Raw genomic sequence first — 22,685 nt, 5'->3', positions numbered from 1 at the left:
GAGAATGAATATAATTTACTTAGAAGAACAAGGAAAGGGGGACACTCCAAGGAGAAAGAATGGCATGTGCAGTGTTCCATGGTGAAGCACAGCCTGTTCACAGTCCAGAGCAAGCATAGGGATAAGAGCAGGTGAGATCCTGGCATAAGAAAGTGATGCTATAATATGGACTTTGCATTTGTTTGGGGATAACTGGCCTTCTTTATCTTAATAAATAAAGAGTCATGAATGAAGGTGTTTTTAATGGGAGAGTTTGGTAATTTAATATAAATTTTCAAAATATTACTATGGCAGATTTATCAAAAGAGAAGTAGATCTGACTGCCAAGATAAATCTATCTTCCAGTATGAATTCCAGAAAAGTAGAACCCACAGTGAAGTAAAAAGCAGAGTGCAGACTTCCTATGTAACTAGTATTTCATGACTTACGATATTACATCTATATTATGATAGGCAGAATTCTGAGATAGCCTTAAGATATCTGATTCCTACATGGTGCTCTATGGACTACTCTCCTCTTGAGGTAAGGAATAATTTGTGAACATGATGAGACAAAGATTGCCCTGATTAGGTTACTAATCAGATGACTTAATCAAAAGGAAGGTTATGTAAGTTGGCCTGTACTAATCTAGCGTGCCCTTCCAAAGGTCTTCATCCTTCTGAATTTAGGGAGATTTTAACATAAGAAAGCAATGAAGGATGGTGCATATCAAGGATCTGAGAGTACCACCTGGGAGCTGAGAACAGCCCAGGTTTCACAGCCAGAAGGAAACGGGGCAGGTGGACTGCAATCAGACAAACACAAGGAACCAAATTCTTCCAATAACCTGGATGAGCTTGGAAGAAAATTCAAGCCCCAGATGACAATCTCCGTCCCACCTAATACATTAATTTCAGCCTTGTGAGACCCAGGAGGAGGATCCAGCTAATTTGCCCAGATTCCTGACTCACAAAAACTATAGGATAATACTTGGGTGTTGCTGAAGTTTTTGATAATCTGTTATATATTGATAGAAAACTCTGTGCATGTGAGTGTGTGTGTGTGTGTGAGTGTGTGTGTGTGTATACTCATTCCGTAATCCATTAAAGTCTTTTTCTTTAATTGCTCTCGACAAGCAATTATTGCCATGCTACAGAATTCCAAAACTTTAGTCAAAAGTTGTTATAAGGCAGGTTAGTCACAACTAAACCTTCATTAAAAAATTTTATTTATTAAAATTTATTAAACTTATTATTAAAATTTATTAAAAATTATTTATTAAAAATATATTGGTATGAAAATATAATTACTCAAATCATTAATATGAATTTTGAAGGTATGTCAAAATTTAGTAATAAAAAACAATTTTGAAGATGCTTTCCAATCAGGTAGATTTGAAGAAGTTCAAATACATAGTTTGAATTGGGGGTGGATGCAGTTGTGTAGTCATAGGTTAAATTAATGCTTTCATCTCAACGTTGTCCTCTTCAGATTAACCTCATGTCAGTACAGTGCATAACATCTCACCTAAATAGTTTCAAGCAGTTTTAAATATTTTCTAAGCTGAAAATTAAGTGATTTGAAAACTCTTCATCCAGTATATTGAAACAGAGAAATCATGGTGGTTGGCATCAGATCAGTCTGCAAGGTCAATCATTTTGTTACCAATTGTATTTTTAATCCACATATGCACTATAACTTCCTATAGTATGCACTATAACCAGATGTCCATTCGCTTTTCCCAAATAAATATCAAAATGATAAATATTTTGATAAATAAATAAATATTTCCCAAATAAATATCAAAATGAAGTTTTGATGACTACATATAGAGTATAAAATAGCATAATTTTGACAGTTAAATAAATGTCCATTTTTTGCTGAATATCAGTCCACAGTTTAATTAAGTCAGAATTATATTCTCTTAGTTGGGGGAGAAATCTGTCTGCATTCCTATTTGACTGAGAGTTTAGAGATATCCAGTTCATTCTCACTTTCTTCTGTTACAGTTTCTCCTTCTTCATCATCATCTACTTCATTAGGAGCCTGAGGTTCCATGACAGATTCACTAAGAATGGCCTGGGTAACAGGGTCTTGATTTACCACTATGAGACCCTGTTAAAGATCAAGAGCCATTGTTACATTTAGAAATCCTATGCACCTATGAGAATCTTAGTTGATTCTGGTATAAGTATAATGACAGAAGATAGTTTTTCCTAGATTTCTGTTTTTATTTCTTCTTCTTTTTTGTCTTTTTTTCCCTATATGAGTTATTCTGGAGAATGTTCCATGTGCACTCAAAAAGTATGTGTATTCTGCTGCTTTAGGATGAAATGAATATATTTAAGTCTATCTGGTCCAATGTGTCATTCAAAGCCATTGCTTCCTTGTTGATTTTCTGCTTAGATGATATGTCCATTGTTGTAAGTAGGTTTTTAAAGTTCCTTACTATTATTGTATTGTTATCAAGCGAGTTTCTTTATGTTTGTTGTTAATTGATTTATATATTTGAGTTCTCCATGTTGGGGGCACAAATATTTACAATTGTTAGATCTTGTTGGATCAGCCCTTTCATTATGATATAGTGCCCTTCTTCATCTCTTGTTACAGTCTTTGTTTTAAAATCTAGTTTTTCTGGGGGTGCCTGGGTGGCTCAGTCAGTTAAGCGTCCGACTTCGGCTCAGGTCATGATCTCGAGGTGAGTGAGAGCCCCTAGTTGGGCTCTGTGCTGACTGCTCAGAGCCTGGAGCCTGTTTCAGATTCTGTGTCTCCCTGTCTTTCTGACCCTCCCCCCATTCATGCTCTGTCTCTCTCTGTCTCAAAAATAAATAAACGTTAAAAAATTTTTTTTAAATCTGGTTTTTCTGAAATAAGTATGGCTACTTCACCTTTCTTTGACACCCATTAGCATGATAAATGGTTCTCCATTCCCTCACTTTCAATCTGCAGGTGTCTTTCGGTCTAAAATGAGTCTCTTGTAGGCAGCATATAAATGGGTATTGTGTTTTTATCCATTCTCATATCCTGTGTATTTTGATTGGAGCATTTAGTCCATTTGCATTCACAGTGAATATTGATAGATGTGAATTTAGTGCCATTGTATTATCTATACATTTGGTGTTTCTGGAAATTTTCCCTGTTCCTTCTAAGTCTTTGTCACTTTTGTTCTTTCTTTCCCACTCAGAGTCCCCATTACTATTTCTCGCAGGGCTGGTTTAGTGGCCACCAACTCCTTCAGTTTTTGTTTTTCTGAGAAACTCTTTATCTTTCCTTCTATTGTGAATGAGAGTCTTGCTGGATAGAGTATTCTTGGCTACATATTTTTCCCATTCAGCACATTGAATACATCATACCACTCCCTTCTGTCCTGTCAAGTTTCTGTGGAGAGATCTGCTGCTAATTCTATCTGACTTCCCTTGCAATTAGGGATTTCTTTTCTCTTGCTGCTTTAAGCTTTTCCTTATTTCTGTATTTTGCAAATTTGGTTTTGTCCTGCTTTCATTGATTTTGACGGGGACTGTCTGTACCTTCTGAATTTGGATGCCTGTTTTCTTTCCTAGATTAGGGATATTTTCAGCTATAATTTGCTCAAATAAAATTTCTGTCTCTTTTTCTTCTCTTCTTCTTCTGGGACTCCTTTGATATGAATGTTATTATGCTTTTTTGGTGTATTGAGTTCCCTAAGTTTACACTCATGATCCAATATCTTTATTCCCCTCTTCTTTTCAACTTTATTATTTTCCATAATTTTATCTTGTATATCTTAGTTATTCCTCTGATTCTTCCATCCTTGTAGTCATTTATATCCAGATGGTTTTGCATCTTGGTTATAGCCTTTTTTATTTTGTCCTAACTAGTTTTTAGGTCTTTTATCTCTGTGGTATGGGACTGCCTGGTGTCTTCTATGCTTATCTCAAGCCCAGCTAGTATCCTTATGATTGTTGTTTTAAATTCTAAGGCACATTACTTATGTCTGTTTCAATTAGATCTCTGGCTATGACCTTTTGTTGTTCTTTCTTTTGAGATGAATTCCTCTGTCTTGACATTTTTTCTAGGTCTCTGTCTTCTGTGTGTTATGAAAGCCTATTATGTTTCCTGCTCCTGAGAGTAATGGCTATATTAGGAAGTGGTCATATAGTATTCATGGAGGGCCTGTTGCTTCAAGAAGTGTTCTGGTGTATGCTGTGTGCACTCTGCTGCTGTGTTTTGTCTGGTCTTTCTCTCAGGTCAGTCCTCTGCAGAGTTTCTCTCTATCTGCAGTGGGGAGTTTTGGATTTTGTCCAGTATGTGGCAAGTTATGACAAGGTGTACTTTGGTCTGCTTGTTAAAAGAAACTAGGTCCTATGTCCAGTAGAGTTGAAGCTTTGCAGCACTCTGGTCAGTAGACTTGGTCTGTCTCAGGTCATGATTTCATGGTTTGTGAGTTCAAGCCTTGCACTGGACTCTGTGTTGACAGTGTGGAGGCTGTTTGGGATTCTCTCTCTCTCCCTCTCTCTCTCTCCTCTTCTCCCACTAGTGCTCTCTCAAAAATAAGTGTAAAACAACAACAACACCTTCAAATTTTTAGCGATATGGCACAACTTGGATATGCACTGATCTTCTGGGGGAGGGTCTCACCATGCTGTGGCTGGTGCTGGTTTTTCCCAGAAGGGCAGTCCCATGAATGCACAAGGACCTGGAGTTTGTGGTAAAGCACAGTAAAAAGCCCGAGTCCAGGTTAGCTGTCCTCAGCAGGTGTTTCTGCTTGTATGCTAATGAACACAGCATCTCAATGGCACCCCCTCAGCTCTTTTGCCCCAGAGAAGCAGTGCCACCTCTCCCAAATGCACTCCAAAAAAGAGAACTGTCTCTCCCATTGTGACCCAAGGGATTCTCTGGCCATACTGTCTGCTCCTGGGTGTCTTCCCTACTTCTTCATAGGAGCATGCTAGGCCTACCAGGCTCCACACTGGCAATGACACAAACTTCTAAAACTTCAGTCTTTGAGCTCTACTGCTTGTAAAAACTCAAAATAATCAGCCCCTCTCATTTTCCCAGTCAATGGCTTTAGGGAAGTGTTTTTCTTTTGCAATCCCTTGTGTGCTGCTCTCTCTCTCTCTCTCTCCCTTTCTCTGATCAGGGCTCCTTCCCCTCCACAGCACCCATGAATCACATCTCCACACCTTTTCCCTTCCACTACTGGGCCTCTTTTCTCCCACTTGGTGTGTAGTTTGTTTTTTCAGTCCTCAAATCAATTTCTTGGGTATTCAGCATGATTTGATATTTATCTAGCTGTGTTTGGGGGAGGAGGCAAGCATAGGTTCCCCCTACTATTCTGCCATATTAACCATTTTATTTTATTTATTTTAATAATATTAAAAACATTATTATTCTTTTCAGAGTAAAGAAAAATATACCTGGCTCAGTCTTTTCAATTTTTCAAAGGAAATTGTACCTTTTCCCATTGATGAAGAAAGCAGTAGCTTTCGCTCCCTTTTGAGCGACATACCAGGCAAATGTTGATCGTTTTGTCAGTGCATTGCATAGGGAGATGTATTTCCCAAAGGTCTCAAAGTCTTAATCAAATAATTATTAGCATATAGTTAATATGTTAGCATATTAACATAACAATTTGATGGATTACAGTATACAAACAATTCATAAAATATGAAGCAAGGTGAATGAAAATATAGACTCTTCTGAAATTATAATTTACCATCATAATTACCCAGTATTTTAATATTTTTCAAAATATGTTACCCAAATTTATCAGTAGTTTAATTACCAACTGCATCACACTGACCAAAAGATATTGAATTAAAAAGATGCAGTACAAAAACAAGGTTTCTCAAAGCAAGGTGTTGATATATCTCTGTATAGATATCTCTAATTTTGATAAATTACCTATTTTTAGCATTTTGACATTGTGTGTTTAATATTCAGATATTGTAAAAAGAAATTTAGTTATCTATATCTTCAAATGAAGATAACATTAGAGGCAAGACAGTTAAAACTAATTTTTTTTCACTGAATTATCTTAATGACATTACTGTATATTAGCTTTGATACTAAGATGCAGAAGGATTACAATTGGTGACGATGTACATTATGTGTTGTGTGATACAAAATACTGGTATAACTCCCTTTTCTTGGTAGTATCCCACAATTTATATTTCATAGAAATTATGCTTAAGATGTGGTAAGTGTTCAATAAAGACAAATGAATCCTTAAATACCTAGTTTTTTTATGTATGACATAATGCATATTGAGCTTTCCTCAAAATAATCAAGTCTTTCTATATCAATTCTTTACTCCTTTTTCAAAATACAAAAAAAAGAAATAATTTTTAAGAATTCATGAAGGATATGATTTTTTTAATTTTTTTAATGTGTATTTATTTTTGAGAGGGAGAGAGAGAGAGAGAGAGACAGCATGGGGGGGAGGGGCAGAGAGGGGGGAAAGAAGAGAGAGAGGGAGAGAAAGAGAGGGAGAAGAGAGAGAATCCGAAGCAGGCTCCAGGCTCTGAGCTGTCAGCACAGAGCCTGACGTGGGGCTCGAACCCACGAACTGTGAGATCATGACTTGAACCACAGTCGGACGCTTAACTGACTGAGCCACCCAGGCACCCCAGATATGATTTAATAGTAAAAACAAATAAATTGGTTGGTGCTATTAATTTATTATATTAATGGTGCTATTAATATAGTTAAAAAACCATTTTATTCGAAAATATATAGAGCATTCACTATAGAAGTTTTTCATAAGACCCTCTAAAAAAAATGACTCAGGTTAAATTGGCATAATCTATTTGTTTGGACTGTAAAGATTTTAATGTTCCCATTTCTTTAAGAAAAACAAGGCTTGAAAGTAAATATATTGACCAAGATCATATAGTCAGTCAGCAGCTAAATCTGTTTCATATCCAAGACTTAAGTCTTATAACCATCCTGCTTATACAGCAGCAGACATAACCAATGAACTTGAACTTTTAAGCATATGAGGAAGTTTTTGGAGGAAAATTTTTTTATTTAAAAAATAACTTTTGATTGACTTTGAAATCTTTGTACAAATTGTTGAAGTAAAACACATACCTCTCGCTCCTTACTTCATTACAATTTAAATAAGAAATCAAGTGAAAGAAAAACAAAGACAGTGGAAAAATGAAGCGTTATTTAATGTGTCAATGTACAAATATTTTCACTAGAATAGAGTGCTTGCAAAGCAGTTGTATTAAGTCTTTTCTGAGAATAAAATGAAGATTTGACTGACAAACAATACAGCTTTAATTTTTTAAGTGAATTGGATTTTCTGAGTGCTTGATGTGTTGTCTCTGTAGGATCAATGAATCTCCTTTTTTTTTCCCCCTGGATGGAAACAGTTGAATGAGAATGCGTGCTTCTCTTTTTCAGTCCATTATAAAGCCTAACAGTGTAGCCAGTCAATGTCAATTTGTGCGTAATGTTTCCAGTTAGGTTCCTAGGAATAAGAAAAAAGAACAGCATGGGAACGAAGAGCCAGGACCTGCTGCTTAAGTGATGTTTCAGAAGAACAGAATCGTGTGCCTGTTACTACTACTCTTCTGAGGGTACCATGCAGAGGAGAAGTCTTTAGCAAACTGAATCTTAAATGAACATGGATCTCTTTGCAGAAACAGAAACAGCATTTCTTGGGAAGGAAACAAGCAATTTGGTACGAGAAAGAAAGAAAAATCAGACGAGCTTGTCAGCTTAAAATAAGGATGATAGGGAAATAGTCAGCGAGAAGCAAATCATTTCATCCACCTAAAATACTGAGTTGTCAGGATAAGAAAATACCATTACCGAATGTGTCTGTATTAAGATTGAAATTTGACATTCTAAATGAACAAAATATTAATATTATATTAAAAATCAGCGTTAGCCAGTTTGATGACCTTATGTAAATTAAATTGTGTAAACAATTTGGTTTTCCAAAGTATATTTACTTTGGGGGCATGTATTTCAATTGATTTTTATAGGTGTTGAAAGCTTTCTGTAGAATATTAAGTATAAACATCTAGATTAATAATTTTATTTGATGCAAGATTCCCCACTGTCTTTAATATACAAATATGTACTACAAATCTCTAAGATTAGGATAGGGTATTCAGTATTTCCTTAGTAATTTTCCTTTTTTTAATCATTCATTCATTCATTCACTCACTCAGCAAAACTTTTTTTTCAGTGTCTTCCAGGCACTGTTCTTGGTGCTAGGAATACAGCAATGAACAAAACAGATAAAACATCCTACCTGCAGTGATTTTGCATTCTAATTGAGTAACTGTGGGTCTAATGTTCTCCATAGCAGTCTTCCAAAAATACTGACAAAATATATACATATTGTCTCAGAATTTAAATAGGGTAATAGGTAACATTTGTCTGAAGTAGAGTAACAATGTGGCTTTCGATATTTTATTAACAGAGAACTTGAGACTATTTATCTGATGCCACTTTGAGAATATATAGTCAAAGAATAAAGCCATTCATCATACACAATTGATAAAATTCGAAGATAAACCATTTGAGAATTCAGACAGGTAGGTTAAACAGTGAATTAGAAAATCATACAATTTCATAGTGAGGGCTACAGTTGTAAATTAAAAGAACTTCTGCACTGAAAATTCTAAAATTTTAAGGCACAAGTGGCAGGATTCAGATTATTCTCGAACAGAATAAAGTCTAAATGCAAAGTGACATTCTCTTCAATATAGCCACAGACTACCACACTGCTTTTTGCCTCCTAAGAATTCCAGTAGTTGGCATTACTAGTTGAAAGAAATAAGTTATCAAAAGTAGAACAATTGTTCTGTAGTATCTTTCAGAATGGTATAGAGCCATGCTAATGCAGCGATACTCTCTGGAAGCAATAAGGGTGCCCACCAAATATGATGGCTGCCTGCAGAGGAGGCTATCTACATTGGATTATCAGTGTTAGTGCCCATATGCTATCAAATGGAATCTGATCAGAAAATATTCGCAAACATCTACATTAAAATGAGACAAGAACCATTCAACGTCTCCACATATTTTGGTCACTTGAAATCTTGACCACCAATAATGCATTTATCAATTCTCACAATTATTTATCAAGGCGTATAATTATTACTTATGATTTAATTACAGTGAGCTGCCATCTGTTGTCTCCTATACGAGCACTTTTCATACCATCTTATTTAGCCCTTACAACAGCCTTGAAATTTTATTATTATTATCCTAATGTTACAGAAGAAGAAACAAAGACCTATCAAAGTTAAATAACAGGCAAAGCTCACACAGTGGCCCTTATTTTTGAAATCTGGTCTATGAGAGGCCAAAGACAGTACTGGATCCACTATTCTTCACTATAATTCAGGCCTGAGCTCTCTTTTAAGACATTTATAAACATAGGATCCTAAACACATTAGAACAGTGCTCAGAACAGACAGATTATTCAATAAATATGTGTGGATAAAATCAGCGATATGAATATATTTAGAACACCCTTCATTCTCATTTAAAAATGAATAAATTCCATACTAGGAATAAATTCCATACTAAGATTAAACATTAATGTGATTGTCTCAACTTTGATCGTGATCTAGCAATAGGAAGTAGCTGTTTGTTTTTTTTTTCATTCCCAACCAAAAGTGTGTTTAAAATGTGCTTCCTGGGGCGCCTGGGTGGCGCAGTCGGTTAAGCGTCCGACTTCAGCCAGGTCACGATCTCGCGGTCCGTGAGTTCGAGCCCCGCATCAGGCTCTGGGCTGATGGCTCAGAGCCTGGAGCCTGTTTCCGATTCTGTGTCTCCCTCTCTCTCTGCCCCTCCCCCGTTCATGCTCTGTCTCTCTCTGTCCCAAAAATAAATAAAAACGTTGAAAAAAAATTAAAAAAAAATGTGCTTCCTATCTTGAGACATCACTTTCAAACACATATTCCCTACTCTACTCATCTAAACTTATTTGAATATACAGACTGACTCTTAGATATGCAAATATACAACCCAGTTTAAATTAAAATTTAATTTGATTCCATGTAAAATAAAACCAATGATTAAATTGGTTTCTTTTTATTGTATATTTACTTCACTTTTGCTAACAGAATGCACTGTTTAAAGGGAGACAATTTTGGTGTTTATAAATGTGTCCTGATTTGCATTCATTGGAAAAAATTGCAAACAACTCAGTTCTGTTAGTCAATACTTATTGATCACAATCAGAGTTAGTTATTCAGGTGTAGTTATCGTAAATTATAGCCATAACATTTATTTTATAATAATAAATTACAACTTTAATTAGAAACTCTCTCATGTGATGTTTTTTGTTTGTAAGGATCTCTTTATTGTTATTTAGAGCCCTTATACGTAATCAATACTCTATTAAGGCTTCAAGTTAATAGTTTATATGAATCAAAAATTTAAAAGCTGTCCTCAGTGAAAAAATCATTATCATTATTATCTTGTTGTTTAATATTTATTATGCACTACATTTCACTGAACTTTGACATTATTAATATTGGTTTTAAAGCTCTCAGTAAAATACCTATGATAAAAATGAAAAGATTTTCTATTTGCTTGAGCTTGAAAGGCAATTATTTTTCAACTTGAGGTTTTCTATATTCTGAATTAGCTAGAATTTTATTTGAAGAAAGGGGACCAGAAAAGATGAGCTAAAAACTTCAAAGATTTCTAAAGTATGAAAAATTCTCTTTTTGCCTTTTACTTTGATATTATTCCAAATCACTCAGTAATCAAACCAATTAGTAATAAATATTGTACTCCATTCTCCCACGGTACACTCAGTATTTTGGTTTTACTTTTTAGAATGTAGTATGTTGTAAAGACAATTACATATTCACAAGCTTCCATGTTCTCTGATATATTCCCAAACTCACACAAAAACGTATATTAGAAATTTGTACAATTATTAAATATAGATGTTATTAAGACATAATTTTTCAAATAATTATTACTAGGGTAAATTATGTTACCACGTTATCCTCTAGGAGGTGTAGGAAATGTGATTACCTTTGAATTAGATTGGGGAAGTGAAATACTTGCACATAAAACATAATAAGTGAGAATAGAGAGTAAACAAATGTAGGAACTCCTAGGTAAAGGGCGCTCATATTGACAGGAGCCATGGGAACAAGCCCCAAGTGAAGAACATTACGCACTTGGGGCATTTTCTGTTGGCTGCTATCCTGCTTCTCTTAGCAAAACCAGGATGCAGGCCAATATATGAGCCAGATTTAAGATAAAGGCTGCACAAACCTGAGGACCCTGGCTCCTAAAAGCACCAGGGAGTTGCCGGAGTTGCCCACCAATATCAACCAGCCTGGATGTGGCCCTTCTGACCAAGCAGGAGGAGGCCTTTCCAACTAATCAGGAGGAGGCATTTTTTTTCTTTCCCTTATTAGCATATTGGACCAGGGTGGGACCCTGAGCAAGAACTTTCTCTAAATACACAGGACCTCCCCTTTGTTGAGGAGGCCCACCTAACTCCTCTCTGTTAGCGCTGTGTCTCCCTTCAGCACCGGCTGTAGCCCCAAGAAAGCTTTGCCTGTACCTTTGACTTTTGGGTCCACCTTTGTTTCTCTCCTTTCTATGGTTATTGTTGGGTCCAACACCTTCTTGGCTCTTGGTTCTTAGTTCTCTGACCTTCAGGAACACATACTGTTGGTGAAGGTCAAAGAAGCTATTTTGGAATCCCTTTGGATTTGCTACAATTCAACAAACAAGCAGTAAATTACATTATGTTCAGTTGAGAGCAACAGAGACCCAAATCGCCCAATGGCTTAAACACACAGAATATCTGGAAGTATGCAGTCTAGAGCTGATATAGTACTCTCTGCTCCACAAAGTCCTCACAGACACAGGATCTCTTCAGCTTACTACTCTGCTACCACTAAAGTATATCCCATATTATCTAAGTCCAAAGAATAATCTACATCCCAGACATCAGGATTGAAGAAGAAATTAATAAAGGGCAAAGGTCATCAACATTTTTAGTTTTGTTAAAGGATAACCAAGACTACCTCAGCTTGATTAAAATTTAGACAGATATTTTCCTGACTGTAAATCCCTAATTTCTCTTTTGTTAGAACAATTACTTTAGAAAACTTCTAATTGCAAATTCTTCCTCTGCTCCTCTGAATCGTAGATAAATTTCCCAGCCTCTAGCCAGTTTTACAACCTAGAAATGTCTTTCTCCTGGACCTGGAGATAATCCCTTTCAAATGCAATCAAGAAAAATAGTGCCTCTATTTCCCAGTATCTGTGGGAGCTTAGGAACCTAACTTTGATGAACACTAGTTAGGAAACACAGATGGCTAATCACAGAGAAAAATATCTGCAAATTCAGGAATGATTCAATGTGCTTAACACATCCCAGAGATCAACCTGTCCTCAATAAAGTCCTGTCCTCTACCACTTTTCACTACTTACTCCACTGTTTAGAAACTACTCCATTCATGGGCACCTGGGTGGCTCAGTAGGTTAATCTTCTGAGTTTTTATTTTGGTTCAGGTCATCATCGCATGGTCCTGGGATTGAGCTCCTTGTCGAGCTCAGCACTGTCAGCCCAGTGATTAGGATTCTCTCTCTCCCCCTCTCTCTGCCCCTCCCCTCTTCTCAAAAATAATAAATATAAATAAATAAATATTAAAAATGACTCCATTGCTTAAGAAACCTCCTGCCTTTTGTTTCAATCAATGGAGTTGATTTCAATATCTCTTCCTTATTGCAACAGTCTTGAATAAAGATTTTCTTGTCTATTTCATTTTTTTCAGTACAATCTGTCTTTGACAAAGATTTTGCCAGAAGTTGCCACATAATATTTCCAAGTATTGACTAGAATTTTGGTGGTAGGCCACTGGGAAATGTAGTCTTTCTTTTGAATATCCACATATTAAGTAAAAAATGTTATTATTGTGAAAGAAAAAAGACATTTCGAGCTGACAGTAATTTCCATGCAACCATTTACTTAGTAACTTATCATGTGCAAAACAAACAAACAAACAAACAAAAACAAGAGGTGAATGTTATTTTTTGGCAGTTTTAAAAATACGCAATACTATTTTCAATATTCCTTGTGTTTTGTGTCTTTCTTCTTTTGTACACTTACTTATCCTTCAAAATCTAGCTTCATAATTAAAAAATATATCTCTTCAATTGTTTTTTTTTTTAATTTTCATGCCTTTGTTCACTAATGACATTGTTTTTGTGTTGTGTTGAGGCATTTACATTCCTTCGGTTTTTAATTACTTCTCTTCCCCAGTGTCAGGAACGAAAGCCTCTGGATGACTCATGTTCAGATTGTGTCATGTGTTCATCCTTGATCAATTATTGTGGTCAAAAGGATAGAATGTGTTGTTTTTGTTTAACTTCAGGTTACAAATTCACCCCACCGAATGGGTTTATTTCACAAAACCTATTTAAGATTTACTCAAATTCAGTAAACCCTCATGGAAACAGGGGAAATGTACTGAAACTGATCTTTAAAAAAATTTTTTTTTAATGTTTATTTATTCTTGAGACAGAGACACAGGGGAGGGGCAGGGAGAGAGGGAGACACAGAATCTGAAACAGGCTCCAGGCTCTGAGCTGTCAGCACAGAGCCCGACGCGGAGCTCTAACTCACGAACTGTGAGATCATGACCTGAGCCGAAGTCAGACGCCCAACCAACTGAGCCACCCAGGCACCCTGAAACTGATCTTTAATGTTAATGTTTTAGGGTTTTCTTTTGCTCTTTGGTATCTCTCTGTCTCTTTGTTTTTGGTTCTGTCTTTATCTCCCTCCCTTCCCCCCTTGTTTATGAATGAACTGTACTGCTGGATTATTAAAGCTTTAATAAACTGGGTTTTTTAATTTAATTTTTAAATGTTTATTTATTTTTGAGAGAGAGAGAGACAGAGCACAAGTTGGAGAGGGGCAGAGAGAGACAGAGACACAGAATATGAAGCAGGCTCCAGGGTCTGAGCTGTCAGCACAGAGCCTGACATGGGGCTTGAACCCACAAACTGTGAGATTATGACCTGAACTGAAATTGGATGCTCAACCGACTGAGCCACCCAGGCACCCCTTAATAAACTATTTTAATATGTGGTAAAGAAAGTTTCTCTGTGTTGCCTCTCAATTTCAATACAGGAATGCAAATAAACTTTATTCAAAGTTACTTTAATCTCTTCCTAACTTATGCAACTAAGTTGTGATCTTTTTAAGAAGAAATAATGTATTTTGTTTCTCAATATATGCCTAATCTTGAACGCAGAGTTATTTTTGTTTGTTGATTGCTAATATGGTTTAGGAAAATAAATGGAAAATGATTTTTGGAGTGTTCACCTTTGAATGGTGAAATAAATTTTATATGATAATTATTTAATGATAGATATGATAGTTACATTCCTTATTAATTGCATATTAATAAATTAATTTTAATGCTGAGCAATTACACTATAGTTGGTTAGCAATGACTCTGGACCAGAATAAACTTTACCGAATACTATAGTGCTCAATGAGCATGGACGTACTAAAACTACCATGAATGCTCTTTTTCCAGTAGCAGATATTCAAGTAAAAAATCTGAGCTAATTAGTCAGACCCTAAAAGTACCCAGATTACAAACATAGAGTGTGCTAGCCTATCTGGGTGTCCATTTTGAGAGTGTTTATACATAACACATCCATAGAGCTTTACAATTTATTTCTACCCCACAATTTATTTCTTGTCCTGCAATGATGCTTTATGTATTACTTCTTTGCAAACAGATTTTAACACTGGTTTTACATTTTTTGATATCCTCAAAAACTTCTCATTTCGTATCCTACCCACTTCTTATCCCCAACCCTCTCTCACTTATTTTTAATATCATTTTGTTATTGATTTATTTAAAATTTCTTTAGCACCCATTTTAGATTCATTTTATAGTTATAATACAAAGGATACCATTAAAACTGTCTTTCTGTGGCAATCTTTCCACCCCCGCCCCAAATTATGCTCTATAAGCCAAATTGGGAAAAAAAGAATGTTATAAAAGACATGATAGAAAGAAAGAAGAAATTGCTGGATATAAAATAGATCTCAATAAAGTCAAAACCCAGTTTGTTTGAATTACGATGAGGAAATAAATGTAGTCACTATAACTCAAGCTCAGCACTTGATATATAAGATTTTAGAGATCTATTTCTGGGGAATATCAAGGTCTTAGGTCCTCTTGCAATGGCTGGCTAAATAGAAGTGTAAATAAAGAGCTGGTGGTTATTGTCAAGATCAAAATCTTAAGACAAGATCAAAATCAAAGCTTGTGATATGATTATATGGATATTGTAATCATTAATGTAAATTAATATAGCATAAAGTTGAAGAATAACTGTGAGATCAGTTTAGACAGTGCATGTGAAAAAAGAGATAAGATTCATTGTTAAAGTAAAATTATCTACTTTTTAATTTTTATTTATTTAAAAAAATTTTTTTTAACGTTTATTTATTTTTGAGACAGAGAGAGACAGAGCATGAACAGGGGAGGGACAGAGAGAGAGGGAGACACAGAATCTGAAACAGGCTCCAGGCTCTGAGCTGTCAGCACAGAGCCCGATGCGGGGCTTGAACTCACGGACCATGAGATCATGACCTGAGCCGAAGTCAGACGCTTAACCGACCGAGCCACCCAGGTGCCCCAGCTTTTTTAATTTTTAAATTAAAAAAAATTATTTATTTTTGAGAGAGAGAGACAAAGAGAGTGTGAGCAAGAGGGGGAGGGGGACCAGAGAGAGGGGGACACACAATCTGAAACAGGTTTCAGGCTCTGAGCTGTCAGCAAAGAGCCCAACATGGGACTCGAACTCATGAACTGAGAAATCATGACCTGAGCCAAAGTCTGATGCTTAACCAACTGAGCAACCCAGCCACCCCTAAACTAAAATTATTTTAGATGAGGGAAAAGCCATGATTAGCTGGCATTAAGATTCCAGGCCACATAAGTGGAAATTTTAGGAGATAGAGACTTTAAAAGCCTGAAATATGTCAATTTGTTCTAGTCAGCTGTCTACAGAGTCTTTATCAGCATTCTAGAAAGAATGCCATTGGGTTGTCTGTCATGATTCCAAAATGTGAATGAGACCGTCACAGTTGGGCAAACATAAAAATAGAACCAACTTTCCCTGACCAGATAGTACCAAGAAAGGGTTCTCTGGTTTTATTATCTTCTGATAGAAAATAAAATGTGGTCTGGGTCATTTGGAGGCCTCACACTTCACAGGTAGAATTAGTCTTTTTAAACAAAGTTATTTAGTGCCTCCTTATAATAAGTCATTTGAATTCAGCTAAAAAATATATAGGTTTTAATTTACCTTTACTTACTGCATTGAGTGAGTAATTGAGATCGGAAAACATCAGTGTGCTTCCCCTCATAAACTCAAAATCAAATATTTTACGTGATATGATTAAAGGGGCAAAGACACTAAAATTTTTAATCCACTAGATTATTGCAGGGTAGGATGTGCTTATATGCTGTCTCAATTAATGAGATTATAAATTATTGCTGACAAAAATGGTGCGCATATTCATTTTAATAACATATGTTATCCAAAACACTGCTATGTTGAAACCTAATCATTACTAAGAAATAAAATTGAGCACTAAATATGTAATTTTGTATTCTTTGCATGAGAGCATAGACCTTCCACTGAGTTTGCATTGTTAAGAGTTAAACTTATAGATACACCTGATCACAAATACTCTGATTGGTGATTTTTCAGGAGGCTTATCACATGTCACATTCTGTACCTTCTACTTACTTATTTTCTATCAGAATATTCTTTAAATGCTTCCTTTTTATGTGATTATTTTCTTATTTAGGGTAAATGCACAGTATCTTACCTTTGACTGTTGGTCTTACATGTATAGTGTTACTTTCCTAGTTTTGATTATTTATTTCACTTTCCACCTAGAATCTATTTTTACACACTACCAAATGTGTATAAAACTGAAGGAATAAAAATAAATAATTCATGTAATTGAGATTTTTGAAGAAGTACTGGAAATTACTTAATATCAAGAAGGAGAAGCGCTCTAGAGAGGAGGATGTAGAAAAAAAAACTAAGATGGAATTCAGGAGCTATTATTTAACCAAAAATAATCAAATGAAAACACAATGAAAAGTAATGCTAGAAAAGTAATAGTAGTTAATGTGATCTGAATGCTGATTAAAAGTTCTGAGACTTGGGGTGCCTGGGTAGCTCAAGTCGTTGGGCTTCTGACTTTGGCTCGCAGTTCATGAGTTCGAACCCTGTGCTTATTATAAGATTAGAAAGTAAGAATAGTATTGGGGTGCCTGGGTGGCTCAGTTGGTTGAGTGTCCTGATCTCTCATTTTGTGAGTTCGAGCCCCGCGTCAGGCTCTGGGCTGACGGCTCAGAGCCTGGAGCCTGCTTCAGATTCTGTGTCTTCCTTTCTCTCTGCCCCTTCCCTGTTCATGCTCTCCTCCTCTCTCTCTCAGAAATAAACATTAAAAAAAGAAAAAAAGTTCGGACACTTGATACAATTAGCTATAGGCTATCTTTTTAAATTCCCAAGTGAAATGTTTATTCAATCAACAAATATGTGTATTCATTCATGGAACAAATGCATGTGAATACTACATCAGTGTATAATTTGGAAAGAAGCTTCTCTGTCTCTCCCTCTTCTCTCTCTCTTCCCTTAAAGAAGATATCAATCCAAAAGCACTACAAGCTATAATACTGTCTAATAGTTAAAAACTCAGTAATACCTGATAGTTGCTTAATCAGTATGTGTTACTCAACAGGTTTATATACATAAAAATGGGGACAATTATACAATTCATTAATAAAGTTTTTGACAGTATTGAATGAAATAATTCATGTTGTGCTTTAACATTATTTTATGGCTGAGGACCCGTCTCTGACATATAAATCAGTATCACTCAGATGTGGCAAAGTCAGGCAATACGTTCTGGGGGTTCCTTCTCTTATTCACATATTAATAATGTCCAGGGGATCTTTCCTATCTATGCCTATTGTCCAGATAAGTACAACCAGTCTTATGTCTTCAAATATGATCATATTATATGCTTAAAATTTCACTTTTATAACTTCAACTCATCTTTTTCTTTAACCCTCTAGACTCATATTTCCAACTTTCTCCATGATGCCTCTAATTGGATATCTAAACTTAAACTTAACGTGTCCACAACTGAACTCCCAAACTTTTCTTCCAATATCTGACCTAGCCTCAGCCTGTGATACCTCAATTGAAAGCAGCTCATCCCTCTAATTTCTCAGGCCAAAAAAAAACTTTGTGCTTTCTTTGAATTCTCCTTTTTTCCCTCTGCTCTCATTCAATAATATTTCATATATTATTGTATATAAATATATTTATTATATACATAATACTATAATATTTTATAGTATTTCAAACATAAACTAAAATATATCAAGTCTTTATACTTTAGTAATTCTGGAATTTTCACTTTCAAATTACTGTTAATTCTTCCAGTATTTTCATACAAAATAAACAGAATATTCTTTTTAAAAAATGTTTCTATTGAAAATTAGAATTATCTGACATATATTTGCAACACTAGGTTTGGATTTAGCAAAGGTGTCTTATTATGTTGGGGCTGCTATAACAGAATACCAGACTGGCTAGCTTATAAACAGCAGAAATGTATTGTTCATAGCTCTAGAGTTTGGAAGTCCAAGACCAAGGTGCCAATACGACCAGGCAAGAGCCCTCTTCTGGGTCAGAGACTTCTCAATGTGTCCTTACGTGGTGAAAGGGGGTAGGGGCCTCTTGGGATCTATTTTATGAGAGCACTAATCCAATTCAGGAAGGAGTCACCCTCATGACTTAATCACTTCCCAAGAGCCTCACCCTACTAATACCATGAACTTTGGGATTTAGAATTTCAACAAATTTTTGGAGGACACAAAAATTCAGACCTTAGCAAGGGTTGTTTCAAATTTCTTATCTGCCATTTGGTAAGTTAGGTGTTATATAATACTGATCAATTGTGAAAGACAGCAAACTGTTATCCTTCCACTATGTATATATCCATTCCTCACTTCTTCCTGGACACCCAGTAACACCATTACAACTCCCAAATAAATGGAGATGCATACTAGTAGCTCCGGTGGTTCCATGGAGGAAAAATATATTATAGAATTCAAGAAATGTATCAGATAACTTAGATATTCTGATACTCAGTTCTTATAAGATCTGGTTAATAACAATAACTTCAGAAAGTAGATGAAAATGTGAACACATAATTTGTAGAAAAATGTCAGCAGCAGTGACTGTATCTTCAAACCTGCTATATTATTTACATGTTTTTCTCTCAGGCTTTCAGGTCTTTAATTTCTCAAATTAAATTTCTCAAATATATATGAAATATACATTATATATATAAAAAATACTATATACCTATATAAGTGGTAATTTAATGGTTATCCTATTATGTATATATGTGTATATATACATTTATATGTATATATATACATATACATGTGTATAAATATATACATATACATATGTATAAATATATACATACATGTATATACATATGTATACATATATATACACATACATATATACATACACACACACATATATATACATATATCTGTGTGCATATATAGATGACCCATTAAATTACCAAAGAGATAGAAAGATGATATACACCAAAGAGAGAGAAGGAGAGAGAGGGAAATAGGTTTAATGTGAATATGATATTAAAGTATGGGAAATCTGAAAGAAAATCCTGCAAAATAATCACACATTTGTTTTGACCTTATAGATAATATGTGTATATTAAAGTTCAGCTTATGTGAATTTATTTTTAAAGCACAGCTATGAGCATTTTCATTTTCCTATGATTCAAAACAATGAAGTACTATTGGTTTTCTCTCTGTGTTATTTTTTTTTAACTATGTGGTATAGGTGAGTTTGGTTTATATATCCTGTATAATTCAAATTTGCTGTTTATATAGAGCATTTACAGAGTTTATTTAGACAAGTTTAAAACCTCCAGGAAACTGTGACAGGTGATGTCTTGTGTTTTCTCTTTATTCTGTCATTTTACCAAAATCTCTTAAATGCTTTAATACAGAGAGAATTAAATATATCAAGGAGTATCAAAGTATTATGATTATAACAAGCAAAGGTTTTAAGTAGTTGTACTGTTAAAAACCTCTTGTAGTCTAATACCTGAATCTAACTGGTTCTTCTAATTCAAATAAGTTCTTTTCAAGTTACTTTTGCTCTCCTCATTCTTTTTTATTTTATTATTATTAAAGATATAATTGACATGTAAAATTGTGTAAATTTAAGGTGTACAACTCATTGATTTGATACAACTCATTCATTTGATACATATATTGCATTATGTTTACCAGCACTATAGCATTAGCTACAACCTATTGAGTCACATATTTATCATTTCTTTTTACTTGTGGGAACAAGTTTCTTAGCAACTTTGAAGAACATAATGTATTATTGTTTATTGCAACCACTTGCTTTGCATTAGATTTCCACAACTTTTTTATCTGCTAGTTGCATGTTTGTACCCTTAAACATCTCCTGAATTCCCCCATCCTCAGCCCAGGTAACTATTATTCTACACTCTGTTTTTATGAATTTAGCTTTTTTATTTTACTTGATTAATTAAGTAATTAATTAATTTTAAAGATAGAGCGAGAGCCTGAGTGGGGAAGAGAGGCAGAGGGGTATATAGAGAGAAAATCTTAAGCAGGCTCCACACTCAGCACGAAGCCTGTTCAACATGGGCTCAAACCCATGACTCTGGGGTCATGACTTGAGGAGAAATCAAGAGTTGGACACTCAACTGACTGAGCCACCCAGGGGCCCCAAAGTTCATCTTTCTTAGATTTCATTTATAAGTGATAACATTCAGTATTTGTTTTTCTCTGTCAACTTATCTCACCTAGCTTAATGCTCTCAAGGTCCCTTCACGTTGTTGCAATTGACAAGATTTCCTTCCTTCTCACAGATGAACCTTCCATTGTATATATACCAGTCATCCACTGATCTAGTGGACTTTATCCAGTCATCCACTGATATACTTGGGTTGTTTCCACATCTTAGGTAATGTGAATAATGTTGCAATAAACAGAAAGGGCGAATTTTGACATGCTGTTTTCATTTCCTTTGAAAATATACTCAGAAGTGGGATTGATGGATCATATGGTAGTTCTAATTTTAATTTCTGGAGGAATTTCATGCTGTTTTCCATATTGACTGAATCAATTTACAAGTGTTGCCTTTCTCTGCAACCTCATCAACACTTGTCCCTTACCTTTTCCTGATAACCATTCTAACAGATGTGAAGCGATAACTCACTGCAATTTTGATTTGCATTTGCCTGAAGATTAGAGATTTAGACATCTTTTCATGTACTTGTTGTCCTGGATGTCTTCTTTGGATAAACATCTATTCAGTTCCTCTGCTCATTTGTTAATTGGGTTGTTTCTCTGTTATTGAGTTATGTGAGTCTTTTATATATTTGGATATTGGCTTCTTATCTGATATATGGCTTGTAAATGTTTTCTCCTATACTGTAGGTTGCCTTTTCATTTTGTTGATGGTTTCTTTTGCTGTGCAGAAACTTTTTTGATATAGTCCTATTTGTTGTTTTTTGATTTTGTCGCTTGTGCTTTTAGTGTCATATCCAAAAAAAAAAAAATTGCCAATATCAATGTCAATGAGTTTCTTTCCTATGTTACTTCTAGGAGTTTTATGGTGTCTGATCATGGGTTTAAGTGTTTAACTCATTTGGAGTTAACTTTTATAAATGGTGTAAGATATGGGTCAACTTCATATTTCTGCATGTGGATATCCAGTTTTCCCAACACCATTTGTTGAACACACTATCTATTCCCCTTGTCAAATATTAGTAGACCTTATATTCAGGGAGTAATTTCTGGGATTGTTATTCTGTTTCATTGGTGTTTGTATTTATTTTTATGCCAGTACCATATTGTTTTAATTACTATACTTTTGTAGTACAGTTGGAAGTCACGTGGTGTGATGCCTCGAGCTTTGTTCCTCTTTCATGTGATTGTTTTGCTACTAGGAGTCTTATAGACAAACTCACAGCTAACATCATCCTGAACAGTGAAAATACTTCAAGCTTTTCCTCTAAAATTAGGAACAAGACAAAGACAAAGTTGCCCACTCTCACCACTCTTATCCAACATAGTACTTAAAGTCTTAACTAGAGGAATTATGCAGACAAATAAATAAAAGGCATTCACTTTGGAAAAGAAGAGGTAAAATTATCATTATTTGCAGATTATATTATTTTATATAGAAAAAATACTAAAGACTCAACCACAAAACTGTTGGAACTAATAAAATAATTCAGTAAAGCTGCAGGATATAAACTCAACAGAATCAGTTGCATTTCTAAATATTAACGATGACTATCTGAAAAAGAAATAAAGGAAACTTTCCTACTCGCAATAGCATCAAAACAATAAAATACTTAGGAATAAGTTTAATTAAGGAAATGAAAGATCTATACAATGAAAACTACAAGATGTGGATGAAAGAAATAAAGAGGGCATAAACAAATGGAAAGGTATCCTATATGTATGGATTAGTAGACCTAATATCGTTAAAATGTCCATATTAAACGCAGCAATCTACAGACTCAATGCAATCCCTATCAGACTTCCAACAGCATTTTTTCACAGAAATAG

The sequence above is a fragment of the Acinonyx jubatus genome, chromosome A1, assembly GCF_027475565.1.
Source record: "Acinonyx jubatus isolate Ajub_Pintada_27869175 chromosome A1, VMU_Ajub_asm_v1.0, whole genome shotgun sequence".
Classification (NCBI taxonomy): domain Eukaryota; kingdom Metazoa; phylum Chordata; class Mammalia; order Carnivora; family Felidae; genus Acinonyx; species Acinonyx jubatus.
Note: the sequence above shows the minus strand (reverse complement) of the source record.